This window comes from Medicago sativa, chromosome 2 (assembly GCF_051527215.1).
Source record: "Medicago sativa cultivar Bolivia chromosome 2, Bolivia_mono, whole genome shotgun sequence".
Classification (NCBI taxonomy): Eukaryota; Viridiplantae; Streptophyta; class Magnoliopsida; order Fabales; family Fabaceae; genus Medicago; species Medicago sativa.
The window spans coordinates 85,901,557-85,921,093 of record NC_140750.1 but is presented as its reverse complement, the minus strand read 5'-3'; positions in this window follow the sequence as shown (position 1 = coordinate 85,921,093).

Here is a 19,537-nt window from a genome sequence, read left to right as displayed (position 1 = left end):
TCCAACGAATTGTCACACGCTAAGATTCAATGCAAATCGGCCACATTATGGCCTTCCTACTAAAAAAGGGTCGAAAATGAGTAATGTCCCAAATTAACGAGGATATTTTCTTAACCCCCATTTTGGCTGAATTTTTAGAGAATGCAAAAATATCCCATGGAAGTCATAGTTATGTTGTTTACCTATCCAACGAATTGTCACACGCTAAGATTCAATGCAAATCGGCCACATTATGGCCTTCCTAGTAAAAAAGGGTCGAAAACGAGTAATGTCCCAAATTAACGAGGAGATTTTCTTAACCTCCATTTTGGCTGAATTTTTAGAGAATGCAAAAATATCCTGTGGAAGTCGTAGTTATGTTGTTTACCTATCCAACGAATTGTCACACGCTAAGATTCAATGCAAATCGGCCACATTATGCCCTTCCTACTAAAAAAGGGTCGAAAACGAGTAATGTCCCAAATTAACGAGGATATTTTCTTAACCTCCATTTTGGCTGAATTTTTAGAGAATGGAAAAATATCCCATGGAAGTCGTGGTTATGTTGTTTACCTATCCAACGAATTGTCACACGCGAAGATTCAATGCAAATCGGCCACATTATGGCCTTCCTAGTAAAAAAGGGTCGAAAACGAGTAATGTCCCAAATTAACGAGGAGATTTTCTGAACCTCCATTTTGGCTGAATTTTTGGAGAATGCAAAAATATCCCATGGAAGTCGTAGTTATGTTGTTTACCTATCCAACGAATTGTCACATGCTAAGATTCAATACAAATCGGCCACTTTATGGCCTTCCTAGTAAAAATGGGTCGAAAACGAGTAATGTCCTAAATTAACGAGGAGATTTTCTTAACCTCCATTTTGGCCGAATTTTTAGAGAATGCAAAAATATCCCATGGAAGTCGTAGTTATGTTGTTTACCTATCCAACGAATTGTAACACGCTAAGATTCAATGCAAATCGGCCACATTATGGCCTTCCTACTAAAAAAGGGTCTAAAACGAGTAATGTCCCAAATTAACGAGGATATTTTCTTAACCCCCATTTTGGCTGAATTTTTAGAGAATGCAAAAATATCCCATGGAAGTCATAGTTATGTTGTTTACCTATCCAACGAATTGTCACACGCTAAGATTCAATGCAAATCGGCCACATTATGGCCTTCCTTATAAAAAAGGGTCGAAAACGAGTAATGTCCTAAATTAACGAGGAGATTTTCTTGACCTCCATTTTGGCCGAATTTTTAGAGAATGCAAAAATATCCCATGGAAGTCGTAGTTATGTTGTTTACCTATCCAACGAATTGTCACACGCTAAGATTCAATGCAAATCGGCCACATTATGGCCTTCCTACTAAAAAAGGGTCGAAAATGAGTAATGTCCCAAATTAACGAGGATATTTTCTTAACCCCCATTTTGGCTGAATTTTTAGAGAATGCAAAAATATCCCATGGAAGTCATAGTTATGTTGTTTACCTATCCAACGAATTGTCACACGCTAAGATTCAATGCAAATCGGCCACATTATGGCCTTCCTAGTAAAAAAGGGTCGAAAACGAGTAATGTCCCAAATTAACGAGGAGATTTTCTTAACCTCCATTTTGGCTGAATTTTTAAAAAATGCAAAAATATCCCATGGAAGTCGTAGTTATGTTGTTTACCTATCCAACGAATTGTCACATGCTAAGATTCAATACAAATCGGCCACTTTATGGCCTTCCTAGTAAAAATGGGTCGAAAACGAGTAATGTCCTAAATAACGAGGAGATTTTCTTAACCTCCATTTTGGCCGAATTTTTAGAGAATGCAAAAATATCCCATGGAAGTCATAGTTATGTTGTTTACCTATCCAACGAATTGTCACACGCTAAGATTCAATGCAAATCGGCCACATTATGGCCTTCCTAGTAAAAAAGGGTCGAAAACGAGTAATGTCCCAAATTAACGAGGAGATTTTCTTAACCTCCATTTTGGCTGAATTTTTAAAAAATGCAAAAATATCCCATGGAAGTCGTAGCTATGTTGTTCACCTATCCAACGAATTGTCCCATGCTAAGATTCAATACAAACCGGTCACTTTATGGCCTTCCTTATAAAAAAAGGGTCGAAAACGAGTAATGTCCTAAATTAACGAGGAGATTTTCTTGACCTCCATTTTGGCCGAATTTTTAGAGAATGCAAAAATATCCCATGGAAGTCGTAGTTATGTTGTTTACCTATCCAACGAATTGTCACACGCTAAGACTCAATGCAAATCGGCCACATTATGGCCTTCCTAAAAGGGTCGAAAACGAGTAATGTCCCAAATTAACGAGGAGATTTTCTTAACCTCCATTTTGGCTGAATTTTTAGAGAATGCAAAAATATCCCATGGAAGTCGTAGTTATTTTGTTTACCTATCCAACGAATTGTCACATGCTAAGATTCAATACAAATCGGCCACATTATGGCCTTCCTACTAAAAAAGGGTCGAAAACGAGTAATGTCCTAAATTAACGAGGATATTTTCTTAACCCCCATTTTGGCTGAATTTTTAGAGAATGCAAAAATATCCCATGGAAGTCGTAGTTATGTTGTTTACCTATCCAACGAATTGTCACACGCTAAGATTCAATGCAAATCGGCTACATTATGGCCTTCCTACGAAAAAAGGGTCGAAAACGAGTAATGTCCCAAATTAACGAGGATATTTTCTTAACCCCCATTTTGGCTGAATTTTTAGAGAATGCAAAAATATCCCATGGAAGTCGTAGTTATGTTGTTTACCTATCCAACGAATTGTCACACGCTAAGATTCAATGCAAATCGGCCACATTATGGCCTTCCTACTAAAAAAGGGTCGAAAACGAGTAATGTCCTAAATTAACGAGGATATTTTCTTAACCCCCATTTTGGCTGAATTTTTAGAGAATGCAAAAATATCCCATGGAAGTCATAGTTATGTTGTTTACCTATCCAACGAATTGTCACACGCTAAGATTCAATGCAAATCGGCCACATTATGGCCTTCCTAGTAAAAAAGGGTCGAAAACGAGTAATGTCCCAAATTAACGAGGAGATTTTCTTAACCTCCATTTTGGCTGAATTTTTAAAAAATGCAAAAATATCCCATGGAAGTCGTAGCTATGTTGTTTACCTATCCAACGAATTGTCCCATGCTAAGATTCAATACAAACCGGTCACTTTATGGCCTTCCTTATAAAAAAAGGGTCGAAAACGAGTAATGTCCTAAATTAACGAGGAGATTTTCTTGACCTCCATTTTGGCCGAATTTTTAGAGAATGCAAAAATATCCCATGGAAGTCGTAGTTATGTTGTTTACCTATCCAACGAATTGTCACACGCTAAGACTCAATGCAAATCGGCCACATTATGGCCTTCCTAAAAGGGTCGAAAACGAGTAATGTCCCAAATTAACGAGGAGATTTTCTTAACCTCCATTTTGGCTGAATTTTTAGAGAATGCAAAAATATCCCATGGAAGTCGTAGTTATTTTGTTTACCTATCCAACGAATTGTCACATGCTAAGATTCAATACAAATCGGCCACTTTATGGCCTTCCTAGTAAAAATGGGTCGAAAACGAGTAATGTCCTAAATTAACGAGGAGATTTTCTTAACCTCCATTTTGGCCGAATTTTTAGAGAATGCAAAAATATCCCATGGAAGTCATAGTTATGTTGTTTACCTATCCAACGAATTGTCACACGCTAAGATTCAATGCAAATCGGCCACATTATGGCCTTCCTTATAAAAAAGGGTCGAAAACGAGTAATGTCCTAAATTAACGAGGAGATTTTCTTGACCTCCATTTTGGCCGAATTTTTAGAGAATGCAAAAATATCCCATGGAAGTCATAGTTATGTTGTTTACCTATCCAACGAATTGTCACATGCTAAGAAAATCCCCTCGTTAATTTAGGACATTACTCATTTTCGACCCTTTTTTATAAGGAAGGCCATAAAGTGGCCGGTTTGTATTGAATCTTAGCATGGGACAATTTGTTGGATAGGTAAACAACATAGCTACGACTTCCATGGGATATTTTTGCATTTTTTAAAAATTCAGCCAAAATGGAGGTTAAGAAAATCCTTGCGTTAATTTGGGACATTACTCGTTTTCGACCCTTTTTTACTAGGAAGGCCATAATGTGGCCGATTTGCATTGAATTTTAGCGTGTGACAATTCGTTGGATAGGTAAACAACATAACTACGACTTCCATGGGATATTTTTGCATTCTCTAAAAATTCGGCCAAAATGGAGGCTAAGAAAATCCCCTCGTTAGTTTAGGACATTACTCGTTTTCGACCCTTTTTTACTAGGAAGGCCATAATGTGGCCGATTTGCATTGAATCTTAGCATGTGACAATTCGTTGGAAAGGTAAACAACATAACTACGACTTCCATGGGATATTTTTGCATTCTCTAAAAATTTGGCCAAAATGGAGGTTAAGAAAATCTCCTCGTTAATTTGGGACATTACTCGTTTTCGACCCTTTTTTAGTAGGAAGGCCATAATGTAGCCGATTTGCATTGAATCTTAGCGTGTGACAATTCGTTGGATAGGTAAACAACATAACTACGACTTCCATGGGATATTTTTGCATTCTCTAAAAATTCAGCCAAAATGGAGGCTAAGAAAATCCCCTCGTTAATTTAGGACATTACTCGTTTTCGACCCTTTTTTATAAGGAAGGCCATAAAGTGGCCGGTTTGTATTGAATCTTAGCATGGGACAATTTGTTGGATAGGTAAACAACATAGCTACGACTTCCATGGGATATTTTTGCATTTTTTAAAAATTCAGCCAAAATGGAGGTTAAGAAAATCCTTGCGTTAATTTGGGACATTACTCGTTTTCGACCCTTTTTTACTAGGAAGGCCATAATGTGGCCGATTAGCATTGAATTTTAGCGTGTGACAATTCGTTGGATAGGTAAACAACATAACTACGACTTCCATGGGATATTTTTGCATTCTCTAAAAATTCAGCCAAAATGGAGGTTAAGAAAATCCCCTCGTTAATTTAGGACATTACTCGTTTTCGACCCTTTTTTATAAGGAAGGCCATAAAGTGGCCGGTTTGTATTGAATCTTAGCATGGGACAATTTGTTGGATAGGTAAACAACATAGCTACGACTTCCATGGGATATTTTTGCATTTTTTAAAAATTCAGGCAAAATGGAGGTTAAGAAAATCCTTGCGTTAATTTGGGACATTACTCGTTTTCGACCCTTTTTTACTAGGAAGGCCATAATGTGGCCGATTTGCATTGAATTTTAGCGTGTGACAATTCGTTGGATAGGTAAACAACATAAGTACGACTTCCATGGGATATTTTTGCATTCTCTAAAAATTCGGCCAAAATGGAGGTTAAGAAAATCTCCTCGTTAATTTAGGACATTACTCGTTTTCGACCCATTTTTACTAGGAAGGCCATAATGTGGCCGATTTGCATTGAATCTTAGCGTGTGACAATTCGTTGGATAGGTAAACAACATAACTACGACTTCCATGGGATATTTTTGCATTCTCTAAAAATTCGGCCAAAATGGAGGTTAAGAAAATCTCCTCGTTAATTTAGGACATTACTCGTTTTCGACCCATTTTTACTAGGAAGGCCATAAAGTGGCCGATTTGTATTGAATCTTAGCATGTGACAATTCGTTGGATAGGTAAACAACATACCTACGATAGCCATGGGATATTTTTGCATTCTCTAAAAATTCGGCCAAAATGGAGGCTAAGAAAATCCCCTCGTTAGTTTAGGACATTACTCGATTTCGACCCTTTTTTACTAGGAAGGCCATAATGTGGCCGATTTGCATTGAATCTTAGCATGTGACAATTCGTTGGAAAGGTAAACAACATAACTACGACTTCCATGGGATATTTTTGCATTCTCTAAAAATTTGGCCAAAATGGAGGTTAAGAAAATCTCCTCGATAATTTGGGACATTACTCGTTTTCGACCCTTTTTTAGTAGAAAGGCCATAATGTAGCCGATTTGCATTGAATCTTAGCGTGTGACAATTCGTTGGATAGGTAAACAACATAACTACGACTTCCATGGGATATTTTTGCATTCTCTAAAAATTCAGCCAAAATGGAGGTTAAGAAAATCCCCTCGTTAATTTAGGACATTACTCGTTTTCGACCCTTTTTTATAAGGAAGGCGATAAAGTGGCCGGTTTGTATTGAATCTTAGCATGGGACAATTTGTTGGATAGGTAAACAACATAGCTACGACTTCCATGGGATATTTTTGCATTTTTTAAAAATTCAGCCAAAATGTAGGTTAAGAAAATCCTTGCGTTAATTTGGGACATTACTCGTTTTCGACCCTTTTTTACTAGGAAGGCCATAATGTGGCCGATTAGCATTGAATTTTAGCGTGTGACAATTCGTTGGATAGGTAAACAACATAACTACGACTTCCATGGGATATTTTTGCATTCTCTAAAAATTCGGCCAAAATGGAGGTTAAGAAAATCTCCTCGTTAATCTAGGACATTACTCGTTTTCGACCCATTTTTACTAGGAAGGCCATAATGTGGCCGATTTGCATTGAATCTTAGCGTGTGACAATTCGTTGGATAGGTAAACAACATAACTACGACTTCCATGGGATATTTTTGCATTCTCTAAAAATTCGACCAAAATGGAGGTTAAGAAAATCTCCTCGTTAATTTAGGACATTACTCGTTTTCGACCCATTTTTACTAGGAAGGCCATAAAGTGGCCGATTTGTATTGAATCTTAGCATGTGACAATTCGTTGGATAGGTAAACAACATACCTACGATATCCATGGGATATTTTTGCATTCTCTAAAAATTCGGCCAAAATGGAGGCTAAGAAAATCCCCTCGTTAGTTTAGGACATTACTCGTTTTCGACCCTTTTTTACTAGGAAGGCCATAATGTGGCCGATTTGCATTGAATCTTAGCATGTGACAATTCGTTGGAAAGGTAAACAACATAACTACGACTTCCATGGGATATTTTTGCATTCTCTAAAAATTTGGCCAAAATGGAGGTTAAGAAAATCTCCTCGTTAATTTGGGACATTACTCGTTTTCGACCCTTTTTTAGTAGAAAGGCCATAATGTAGCCGATTTGCATTGAATCTTAGCGTGTGACAATTCGTTGGATAGGTAAACAACATAACTACGACTTCCATGGGATATTTTTGCATTCTCTAAAAATTCAGCCAAAATGGAGGTTAAGAAAACCCCCTCGTTAATTTAGGACATTACTCGTTTTCGACCCTTTTTTATAAGGAAGGCCATAAAGTGGCCGGTTTGTATTGAATCTTAGCATGGGACAATTTGTTGGATAGGTAAACAACATAGCTACGACTTCCATGGGATATTTTTGCATTTTTTAAAAATTCAGCCAAAATGGAGGTTAAGAAAATCCTTGCGTTAATTTGGGACATTACTCGTTTTCGACCCTTTTTTACTAGGAAGGCCATAATGTGGCCGATTTGCATTGAATTTTAGCGTGTGACAATTCGTTGGATAGGTAAACAACATAACTACGACTTCCATGGGATATTTTTGCATTCTCTAAAAATTCGGCCAAAATGGAGGTTAAGAAAATCTCCTCGTTAATTTAGGACATTACTCGTTTTCGACCCATTTTTACTAGGAAGGCCATAATGTGGCCGATTTGCATTGAATCCTAGCGTGCGACAATTCGTTGGATAGGTAAACAACATAACTACGACTTCCATGGGATATTTTTGCATTCTCTAAAAATTCGGCCAAAATGGAGGTTAAGAAAATCTCCTCGTTAATTTAGGACATTACTCGTTTTCGACCCATTTTTACTAGGAAGGCCATAAAGTGGCCGATTTGTATTGAATCTTAGCATGTGACAATTCGTTGGATAGGTAAACAACATACCTACGATATCCATGGGATATTTTTGCATTCTCTAAAAATTCGGCCAAAATGGAGGCTAAGAAAATCCCCTCGTTAGTTTAGGACATTACTCGTTTTCGACCCTTTTTTACTAGGAAGGCCATAATGTGGCCGATTTGCATTGAATCTTAGGATGTGACAATTCGTTGGAAAGGTAAACAACATAACTACGACTTCCATGGGATATTTTTGCATTCTCTAAAAATTCAGCCAAAATGGGGGTTAAGAAAATATCCTCGTTAATTTGGGACATTACTCGTTTTCGACCCTTTTTTAGTAGGAAGGCCATGATGTCCCAAATTAACGAGGATATTTTCTTAACCCCCATTTTGGCTGAATTTTTAGAGAATGCAAAAATATCCCATGGAAGTCATTGTTATGTTGTTTACCTATCCAACGAATTGTCACACGCTAAGATTCAATGCAAATCGGCCACTTTATGGCCTTCCTAGTAAAAAAGGGTCAAAAACGAGTAATGTCCCAAATTAACGAGGAGATTTTCTTAACCTCCATTTTGGCTGAATTTTTAGAGAATGCAAAAATATCCCATGGAAGTCGTAGTAATGTTGTTTACCTTTCCAACGAATTGTCACATGCTAAGATTCAATGCAAATCGGCCACATTATGGCCTTCCTAGTAAAAAAGGGTCGAAAACGAGTAATGTCCCAAATTAACGAGGAGATTTTCTTAACCTCCATTTTGGCTGAATTTTTAAAAAATGCAAAAATATCCGATGGAAGTCGTAGCTATGTTGTTTACCTATCCAACGAATTGTCCCATACTAAGATTCAATACAAACCGGCCACTTTATGACCTTCCTTATAAAAAAGGGTCGAAAACGAGTAATGTCCTAAATTAACGAGGGGATTTTCTTAACCTCCATTTTGGCTGAATTTTTAGAGAATGCAAAAATATCCCATGGAAGTCGTAGTTATGTTGTTTACCTATCCAACGAATTGTCACACGCTAAGATTCAATGCAACTCGGCCACATTATGGCCTTCCTACTAAAAAAGGGTCGAAAACCAGTAATGTCCCAAATTAACGAGGATATTTTCTTAACCCCCATTTTGGCTGATTTTTTAGAGAATGCAAAAATATCCCATGGAAGTCGTAGTTATGTTGTTTACCTATCCAACGAATTGTCACACGCTAAGATTCAATGCAAATCGGCCACATTATGGCCTTCCTACTAAAAAACGGTCGAAAACGAGTAATGTCCCAAATTAACGAGGATATTTTCTTAACCCCCATTTTGGCTGAATTTTTAGAGAATGCAAAAATATCCCATGGAAGTCATAGTTATGTTGTTTACCTATCCAACGAATTGTCACACGCTAAGATTCAATGCAAATCGGCCACATTATGGCCTTCCTACTAAAAAAGGGTCGAAAACGAGTAATGTCAAAAATTAACGAGGATATTTTCTTAACCCCCATTTTGGCTGAATTTTTAGAGAATGCAAAAATATCCCATGGAAGTCGTAGTTATGTTGTTTACCTATCCAACGAATTGTCACACGCTAAGATTCAATGCAAATCGGCCACATTATGGCCTTCCTACTAAAAAAGGGTCGAAAACGAGTAATGTCAAAAATTAACGAGGATATTTTCTTAACCCCCATTTTGGCTGATTTTTTAGAGAATGCAAAAATATCCCATGGAAGTCGTAGTTATGTTGTTTACCTATCCAACGAATTGTCACACGCTAAGATTCAATGCAAATCGGCCACATTATGGCCTTCCTAGTAAAAAAGGGTCGAAAACGAGTAATGTCCCAAATTAACGGGGAGATTTTCTTAACCTCCATTTTGGCTGAATTTTTAAAAAATGCAAAAATATCCCATGGAAGTCGTAGCTATGTTGTTTACCTATCCAACGAATTGTCCCATACTAAGATTCAATACAAACCGGCCACTTTATGACCTTCCTTATAAAAAAGGGTCGAAAACGAGTAATGTCCTAAATTAACGAGGGGATTTTCTTAACCTCCATTTTGGCTGAATTTTTAGAGAATGCAAAAATATCCCATGGAAGTCGTAGTTATGTTGTTTACCTATCCAACGAATTGTCACACGCTAAGATTCAATGCAACTCGGCCACATTATGGCCTTCCTACTAAAAAAGGGTCGAAAACCAGTAATGTCCCAAATTAACGAGGATATTTTCTTAACCCCCATTTTGGCTGATTTTTTAGAGAATGCAAAAATATCCCATGGAAGTCGTAGTTATGTTGTTTACCTATCCAACGAATTGTCACACGCTAAGATTCAATGCAAATCGGCCACATTATGGCCTTCCTACTAAAAAAGGGTCGAAAACGAGTAATGTCCCAAATTAACGAGGATATTTTCTTAACCCCCATTTTGGTTGAATTTTTAGAGAATGCAAAAATATCCCATGGAAGTCATAGTTATGTTGTTTACCTATCCAACGAATTGTCACACGCTAAGATTCAATGCAAATCGGCCACATTATGGCCTTCCTACTAAAAAAGGGTCGAAAACGAGTAATGTCAAAAATTAACGAGGATATTTTCTTAACCCCCATTTTGGCTGAATTTTTAGAGAATGCAAAAATATCCCATGGAAGTCGTAGTTATGTTGTTTACCTATCCAACAAATTGTCACACGCTAAGATTCAATGCAAATCGGCCACATTATGGCCTTCCTACTAAAAAAGGGTCGAAAACGAGTATTGTCCCAAATTAACGAGGAGATTTTCTTAACCCCCATTTTGGCTGAATTTTTAGAGAATGCAAAAATATCCCATGGAAGTCATAGTTATGTTGTTTACCTATCCAACGAATTGTCACACGCTAAGATTCAATGCAAATCGGCCACATTATGGCCTTCCTACTAAAAAAGGGTCGAAAACGAGTAATGTCAAAAATTAACGAGGATATTTTCTTAACCCCCATTTTGGCTGAATTTTTAGAGAATGCAAAAATATCCCATGGAAGTCGTAGTTATGTTGTTTACCTATCCAACGAATTGTCACACGCTAAGATTCAATGCAAATCGGCCACATTATGGCCTTCCTACTAAAAAAGGGTCGAAAACGAGTAATGTCAAAAATTAACGAGGATATTTTCTTAACCCCCATTTTGGCTGAATTTTTAGAGAATGCAAAAATATCCCATGGAAGTCGTAGTTATGTTGTTTACCTATCCAACGAATTGTCACACGCTAAGATTCAATGCAAATCGGCCACATTATGGCCTTCCTACTAAAAAAGGGTCGAAAACGAGTAATGTCAAAAATTAACGAGGATATTTTCTTAACCCCCATTTTGGCTGATTTTTTAGAGAATGCAAAAATATCCCATGGAAGTCGTAGTTATGTTGTTTACCTATCCAACGAATTGTCACACGCTAAGATTCAATGCAAATCGGCCACATTATGGCCTTCCTAGTAAAAAAGGGTCGAAAACGAGTAATGTCCCAAATTAACGGGGAGATTTTCTTAACCTCCATTTTGGCTGAATTTTTAAAAAATGCAAAAATATCCCATGGAAGTCGTAGCTATGTTGTTTACCTATCCAACGAATTGTCCCATACTAAGATTCAATACAAACCGGCCACTTTATGACCTTCCTTATAAAAAAGGGTCGAAAACGAGTAATGTCCTAAATTAACGAGGGGATTTTCTTAACCTCCATTTTGGCTGAATTTTTAGAGAATGCAAAAATATCCCATGGAAGTCGTAGTTATGTTGTTTACCTATCCAACGAATTGTCACACGCTAAGATTCAATGCAACTCGGCCACATTATGGCCTTCCTACTAAAAAAGGGTCGAAAACCAGTAATGTCCCAAATTAACGAGGATATTTTCTTAACCCCCATTTTGGCTGATTTTTTAGAGAATGCAAAAATATCCCATGGAAGTCGTAGTTATGTTGTTTACCTATCCAACGAATTGTCACACGCTAAGATTCAATGCAAATCGGCCACATTATGGCCTTCCTACTAAAAAAGGGTCGAAAACGAGTAATGTCCCAAATTAACGAGGATATTTTCTTAACCCCCATTTTGGCTGAATTTTTAGAGAATGCAAAAATATCCCATGGAAGTCATAGTTATGTTGTTTACCTATCCAACGAATTGTCACACGCTAAGATTCAATGCAAATCGGCCACATTATGGCCTTCCTACTAAAAAAGGGTCGAAAACGAGTAATGTCAAAAATTAACGAGGATATTTTCTTAACCCCCATTTTGGCTGAATTTTTAGAGAATGCAAAAATATCCCATGGAAGTCGTAGTTATGTTGTTTACCTATCCAACAAATTGTCACACGCTAAGATTCAATGCAAATCGGCCACATTATGGCCTTCCTACTAAAAAAGGGTCGAAAACGAGTATTGTCCCAAATTAACGAGGAGATTTTCTTAACCCCCATTTTGGCTGAATTTTTAGAGAATGCAAAAATATCCCATGGAAGTCATAGTTATGTTGTTTACCTATCCAACGAATTGTCACACGCTAAGATTCAATGCAAATCGGCCACATTATGGCCTTCCTACTAAAAAAGGGTCGAAAACGAGTAATGTCAAAAATTAACGAGGATATTTTCTTAACCCCCATTTTGGCTGAATTTTTAGAGAATGCAAAAATATCCCATGGAAGTCGTAGTTATGTTGTTTACCTATCCAACGAATTGTCACACGCTAAGATTCAATGCAAATCGGCCACATTATGGCCTTCCTACTAAAAAAGGGTCGAAAACGAGTAATGTCAAAAATTAACGAGGATATTTTCTTAACCCCCATTTTGGCTGAATTTTTAGAGAATGCAAAAATATCCCATGGAAGTCGTAGTTATGTTGTTTACCTATCCAACGAATTGTCACACGCTAAGATTCAATGCAAATCGGCCACATTATGGCCTTCCTACTAAAAAAGGGTCGAAAACGAGTAATGTCAAAAATTAACGAGGATATTTTCTTAACCCCCATTTTGGCTGATTTTTTAGAGAATGCAAAAATATCCCATGGAAGTCGTAGTTATGTTGTTTACCTATCCAACGAATTGTCACACGCTAAGATTCAATGCAAATCGGCCACATTATGGCCTTCCTAGTAAAAAAGGGTCGAAAACGAGTAATGTCCCAAATTAACGGGGAGATTTTCTTAACCTCCATTTTGGCTGAATTTTTAAAAAATGCAAAAATATCCCATGGAAGTCGTAGCTATGTTGTTTACCTATCCAACGAATTGTCCCATACTAAGATTCAATACAAACCGGCCACTTTATGACCTTCCTTATAAAAAAGGGTCGAAAACGAGTAATGTCCTAAATTAACGAGGGGATTTTCTTAACCTCCATTTTGGCTGAATTTTTAGAGAATGCAAAAATATCCCATGGAAGTCGTAGTTATGTTGTTTACCTATCCAACGAATTGTCACACGCTAAGATTCAATGCAACTCGGCCACATTATGGCCTTCCTACTAAAAAAGGGTCGAAAACCAGTAATGTCCCAAATTAACGAGGATATTTTCTTAACCCCCATTTTGGCTGATTTTTTAGAGAATGCAAAAATATCCCATGGAAGTCGTAGTTATGTTGTTTACCTATCCAACGAATTGTCACACGCTAAGATTCAATGCAAATCGGCCACATTATGGCCTTCCTACTAAAAAAGGGTCGAAAACGAGTAATGTCCCAAATTAACGAGGATATTTTCTTAACCCCCATTTTGGCTGAATTTTTAGAGAATGCAAAAATATCCCATGGAAGTCATAGTTATGTTGTTTACCTATCCAACGAATTGTCACACGCTAAGATTCAATGCAAATTGGCCACATTATGGCCTTCCTACTAAAAAAGGGTCGAAAACGAGTAATGTCAAAAATTAACGAGGATATTTTCTTAACCCCCATTTTGGCTGAATTTTTAGAGAATGCAAAAATATCCCATGGAAGTCGTAGTTATGTTGTTTACCTATCCAACGAATTGTCACACGCTAAGATTCAATGCAAATCGGCCACATTATGGCCTTCCTACTAAAAAAGGGTCGAAAACGAGTATTGTCCCAAATTAACGAGGAGATTTTCTTAACCCCCATTTTGGCTGAATTTTTAGAGAATGCAAAAATATCCCATGGAAGTCATAGTTATGTTGTTTACCTATCCAACGAATTGTCACACGCTAAGATTCAATGCAAATCGGCCACATTATGGCCTTCCTACTAAAAAAGGGTCGAAAACGAGTAATGTCAAAAATTAACGAGGATATTTTCTTAACCCCCATTTTGGCTGAATTTTTAGAGAATGCAAAAATATCCCATGGAAGTCGTAGTTATGTTGTTTACCTATCCAACGAATTGTCACACGCTAAGATTCAATGCAAATCGGCCACATTATGGCCTTCCTACTAAAAAAGGGTCGAAAACGAGTAATGTCAAAAATTAACGAGGATATTTTCTTAACCCCCATTTTGGCTGATTTTTTAGAGAATGCAAAAATATCCCATGGAAGTCGTAGTTATGTTGTTTACCTATCCAACGAATTGTCACACGCTAAGATTCAATGCAAATCGGCCACATTATGGCCTTCCTACTAAAAAAGGGTCGAAAACGAGTAATGTCAAAAATTAACGAGGATATTTTCTTAACCCCCATTTTGGCTGAATTTTTAGAGAATGCAAAAATATCCCATGGAAGTCGTAGTTATGTTGTTTACCTATCCAACGAATTGTCACACGCTAAGATTCAATGCAAATCGGCCACATTATGGCCTTCCTACTAAAAAAGGGTCGAAAACGAGTAATGTCAAAAATTAACGAGGATATTTTCTTAACCCCCATTTTGGCTGATTTTTTAGAGAATGCAAAAATATCCCATGGAAGTCGTAGTTATGTTGTTTACCTATCCAACGAATTGTCACACGCTAAGATTCAATGCAAATCGGCCACATTATGGCCTTCCTAGTAAAAAAGGGTCGAAAACGAGTAATGTCCCAAATTAACGGGGAGATTTTCTTAACCTCCATTTTGGCTGAATTTTTAAAAAATGCAAAAATATCCCATGGAAGTCGTAGCTATGTTGTTTACCTATCCAACGAATTGTCCCATACTAAGATTCAATACAAACCGGCCACTTTATGACCTTCCTTATAAAAAAGGGTCGAAAACGAGTAATGTCCCAAATTAACGAGGGGATTTTCTTAACCTCCATTTTGGCTGAATTTTTAAAAAATGCAAAAATATCCCATGGAAGTCGTAGCTATGTTGTTTACCTATCCAACGAATTGTCCCATACTAAGATTCAATGCAACTCGGCCACTTTATGACCTTCCTTATAAAAAAGGGTCGAAAACGAGTAATGTCCTAAATTAACGAGGGGATTTTCTTAACCTCCATTTTGGCTGAATTTTTAGAGAATGCAAAAATATCCCATGGAAGTCGTAGTTATGTTGTTTACCTATCCAACGAATTGTCACACGCTAAGATTCAATGCAAATCGGCCACATTATGGCCTTCCTACTAAAAAAGGGTCGAAAACGAGTAATGTCCCAAATTAACGAGGATATTTTCTTAACCCCCATTTTGGCTGAATTTTTAGAGAATGCAAAAATATCCCATGGAAGTCATAGTTATGTTGTTTACCTATCCAACGAATTGTCACACGCTAAGATTCAATGCAAATCGGCCACATTATGGCCTTCCTACTAAAAAAGGGTCGAAAACGAGTAATGTCAAAAATTAACGAGGATATTTTCTTAACCCCCATTTTGGCTGAATTTTTAGAGAATGCAAAAATATCCCATGGAAGTCGTAGTTATGTTGTTTACCTATCCAACGAATTGTCACACGCTAAGATTCAATGCAAATCGGCCACATTATGGCCTTCCTACTAAAAAAGGTCGAAAACGAGTATTGTCCCAAATTAACGAGGAGATTTTCTTAACCCCCATTTTGGCTGAATTTTTAGAGAATGCAAAAATATCCCATGGAAGTCATAGTTATGTTGTTTACCTATCCAACGAATTGTCACACGCTAAGATTCAATGCAAATCGGCCACATTATGGCCTTCCTACTAAAAAAGGGTCGAAAACGAGTAATGTCAAAAATTAACGAGGATATTTTCTTAACCCCCATTTTGGCTGAATTTTTAGAGAATGCAAAAATATCCCATGGAAGTCGTAGTTATGTTGTTTACCTATCCAACGAATTGTCACACGCTAAGATTCAATGCAAATCGGCCACATTATGGCCTTCCTACTAAAAAAGGGTCGAAAACGAGTAATGTCAAAAATTAACGAGGATATTTTCTTAACCCCCATTTTGGCTGATTTTTTAGAGAATGCAAAAATATCCCATGGAAGTCGTAGTTATGTTGTTTACCTATCCAACGAATTGTCACACGCTAAGATTCAATGCAAATCGGCCACATTATGGCCTTCCTACTAAAAAAGGGTCGAAAACGAGTAATGTCAAAAATTAACGAGGATATTTTCTTAACCCCCATTTTGGCTGAATTTTTAGAGAATGCAAAAATATCCCATGGAAGTCGTAGTTATGTTGTTTACCTATCCAACGAATTGTCACACGCTAAGATTCAATGCAAATCGGCCACATTATGGCCTTCCTACTAAAAAAGGGTCGAAAACGAGTAATGTCAAAAATTAACGAGGATATTTTCTTAACCCCCATTTTGGCTGATTTTTTAGAGAATGCAAAAATATCCCATGGAAGTCGTAGTTATGTTGTTTACCTATCCAACGAATTGTCACACGCTAAGATTCAATGCAAATCGGCCACATTATGGCCTTCCTAGTAAAAAAGGGTCGAAAACGAGTAATGTCCCAAATTAACGGGGAGATTTTCTTAACCTCCATTTTGGCTGAATTTTTAAAAAATGCAAAAATATCCCATGGAAGTCGTAGCTATGTTGTTTACCTATCCAACGAATTGTCCCATACTAAGATTCAATACAAACCGGCCACTTTATGACCTTCCTTATAAAAAAGGGTCGAAAACGAGTAATGTCCCAAATTAACGAGGGGATTTTCTTAACCTCCATTTTGGCTGAATTTTTAAAAAATGCAAAAATATCCCATGGAAGTCGTAGCTATGTTGTTTACCTATCCAACGAATTGTCCCATACTAAGATTCAATGCAACTCGGCCACTTTATGACCTTCCTTATAAAAAAGGGTCGAAAACGAGTAATGTCCTAAATTAACGAGGGGATTTTCTTAACCTCCATTTTGGCTGAATTTTTAGAGAATGCAAAAATATCCCATGGAAGTCGTAGTTATGTTGTTTACCTATCCAACGAATTGTCACACGCTAAGATTCAATGCAAATCGGCCACATTATGGCCTTCCTACTAAAAAAGGGTCGAAAACGAGTAATGTCCCAAATTAACGAGGATATTTTCTTAACCCCCATTTTGGCTGAATTTTTAGAGAATGCAAAAATATCCCATGGAAGTCATAGTTATGTTGTTTACCTATCCAACGAATTGTCACACGCTAAGATTCAATGCAAATCGGCCACATTATGGCCTTCCTACTAAAAAAGGGTCGAAAACGAGTAATGTCAAAAATTAACGAGGATATTTTCTTAACCCCCATTTTGGCTGAATTTTTAGAGAATGCAAAAATATCCCATGGAAGTCGTAGTTATGTTGTTTACCTATCCAACGAATTGTCACACGCTAAGATTCAATGCAAATCGGCCACATTATGGCCTTCCTACTAAAAAAGGGTCGAAAACGAGTATTGTCCCAAATTAACGAGGAGATTTTCTTAACCCCCATTTTGGCTGAATTTTTAGAGAATGCAAAAATATCCCATGGAAGTCATAGTTATGTTGTTTACCTATCCAACGAATTGTCACACGCTAAGATTCAATGCAAATCGGCCACATTATGGCCTTCCTACTAAAAAAGGGTCGAAAACGAGTAATGTCAAAAATTAACGAGGATATTTTCTTAACCCCCATTTTGGCTGAATTTTTAGAGAATGCAAAAATATCCCATGGAAGTCGTAGTTATGTTGTTTACCTATCCAACGAATTGTCACACGCTAAGATTCAATGCAAATCGGCCACATTATGGCCTTCCTACTAAAAAAGGGTCGAAAACGAGTAATGTCAAAAATTAACGAGGATATTTTCTTAACCCCCATTTTGGCTGATTTTTTAGAGAATGCAAAAATATCCCATGGAAGTCGTAGTTATGTTGTTTACCTATCCAACGAATTGTCACACGCTAAGATTCAATGCAAATCGGCCACATTATGGCCTTCCTACTAAAAAAGGGTCGAAAACGAGTAATGTCAAAAATTAACGAGGATATTTTCTTAACCCCCATTTTGGCTGAATTTTTAGAGAATGCAAAAATATCCCATGGAAGTCGTAGTTATGTTGTTTACCTATCCAACGAATTGTCACACGCTAAGAATCAATGCAAATCGGCCACATTATGGCCTTCCTACTAAAAAAGGGTCGAAAACGAGTAATGTCAAAAATTAACGAGGATATTTTCTTAACCCCCATTTTGGCTGATTTTTTAGAGAATGCAAAAATATCCCATGGAAGTCGTAGTTATGTTGTTTACCTATCCAACGAATTGTCACACGCTAAGATTCAATGCAAATCGGCCACATTATGGCCTTCCTAGTAAAAAAGGGTCGAAAACGAGTAATGTCCCAAATTAACGGGGAGATTTTCTTAACCTCCATTTTGGCTGAATTTTTAAAAAATGCAAAAATATCCCATGGAAGTCGTAGCTATGTTGTTTACCTATCCAACGAATTGTCCCATACTAAGATTCAATACAAACCGGCCACTTTATGACCTTCCTTATAAAAAAGGGTCGAAAACGAGTAATGTCCTAAATTAACGAGGGGATTTTCTTAACCTCCATTTTGGCTGAATTTTTAGAGAATGCAAAAATATCCCATGGAAGTCGTAGTTATGTTGTTTACCTATCCAACGAATTGTCACACGCTAAGATTCAATGCAACTCGGCCACATTATGGCCTTCCTACTAAAAAAGGGTCGAAAACCAGTAATGTCCCAAATTAACGAGGATATTTTCTTAACCCCCATTTTGGCTGATTTTTTAGAGAATGCAAAAATATCCCATGGAAGTCGTAGTTATGTTGTTTACCTATCCAACGAATTGTCACACGCTAAGATTCAATGCAAATCGGCCACATTATGGCCTTCCTACTAAAAAAGGGTCGAAAACGAGTAATGTCCCAAATTAACGAGGATATTTTCTTAACCCCCATTTTGGCTGAAATTTTAGAGAATGCAAAAATATCCCATGGAAGTCATAGTTATGTTGTTTACCTATCCAACGAATTGTCACACGCTAAGATTCAATGCAAATCGGCCACATTATGGCCTTCCTACTAAAAAAGGGTCGAAAACGAGTAATGTCAAAAATTAACGAGGATATTTTCTTAACCCCCATTTTGGCTGAATTTTTAGAGAATGCAAAAATATCCCATGGAAGTCGTAGTTATGTTGTTTACCTATCCAACGAATTGTCACACGCTAAGATTCAATGCAAATCGGCCACATTATGGCCTTCCTACTAAAAAAGGGTCGAAAACGAGTATTGTCCCAAATTAACGAGGAGATTTTCTTAACCCC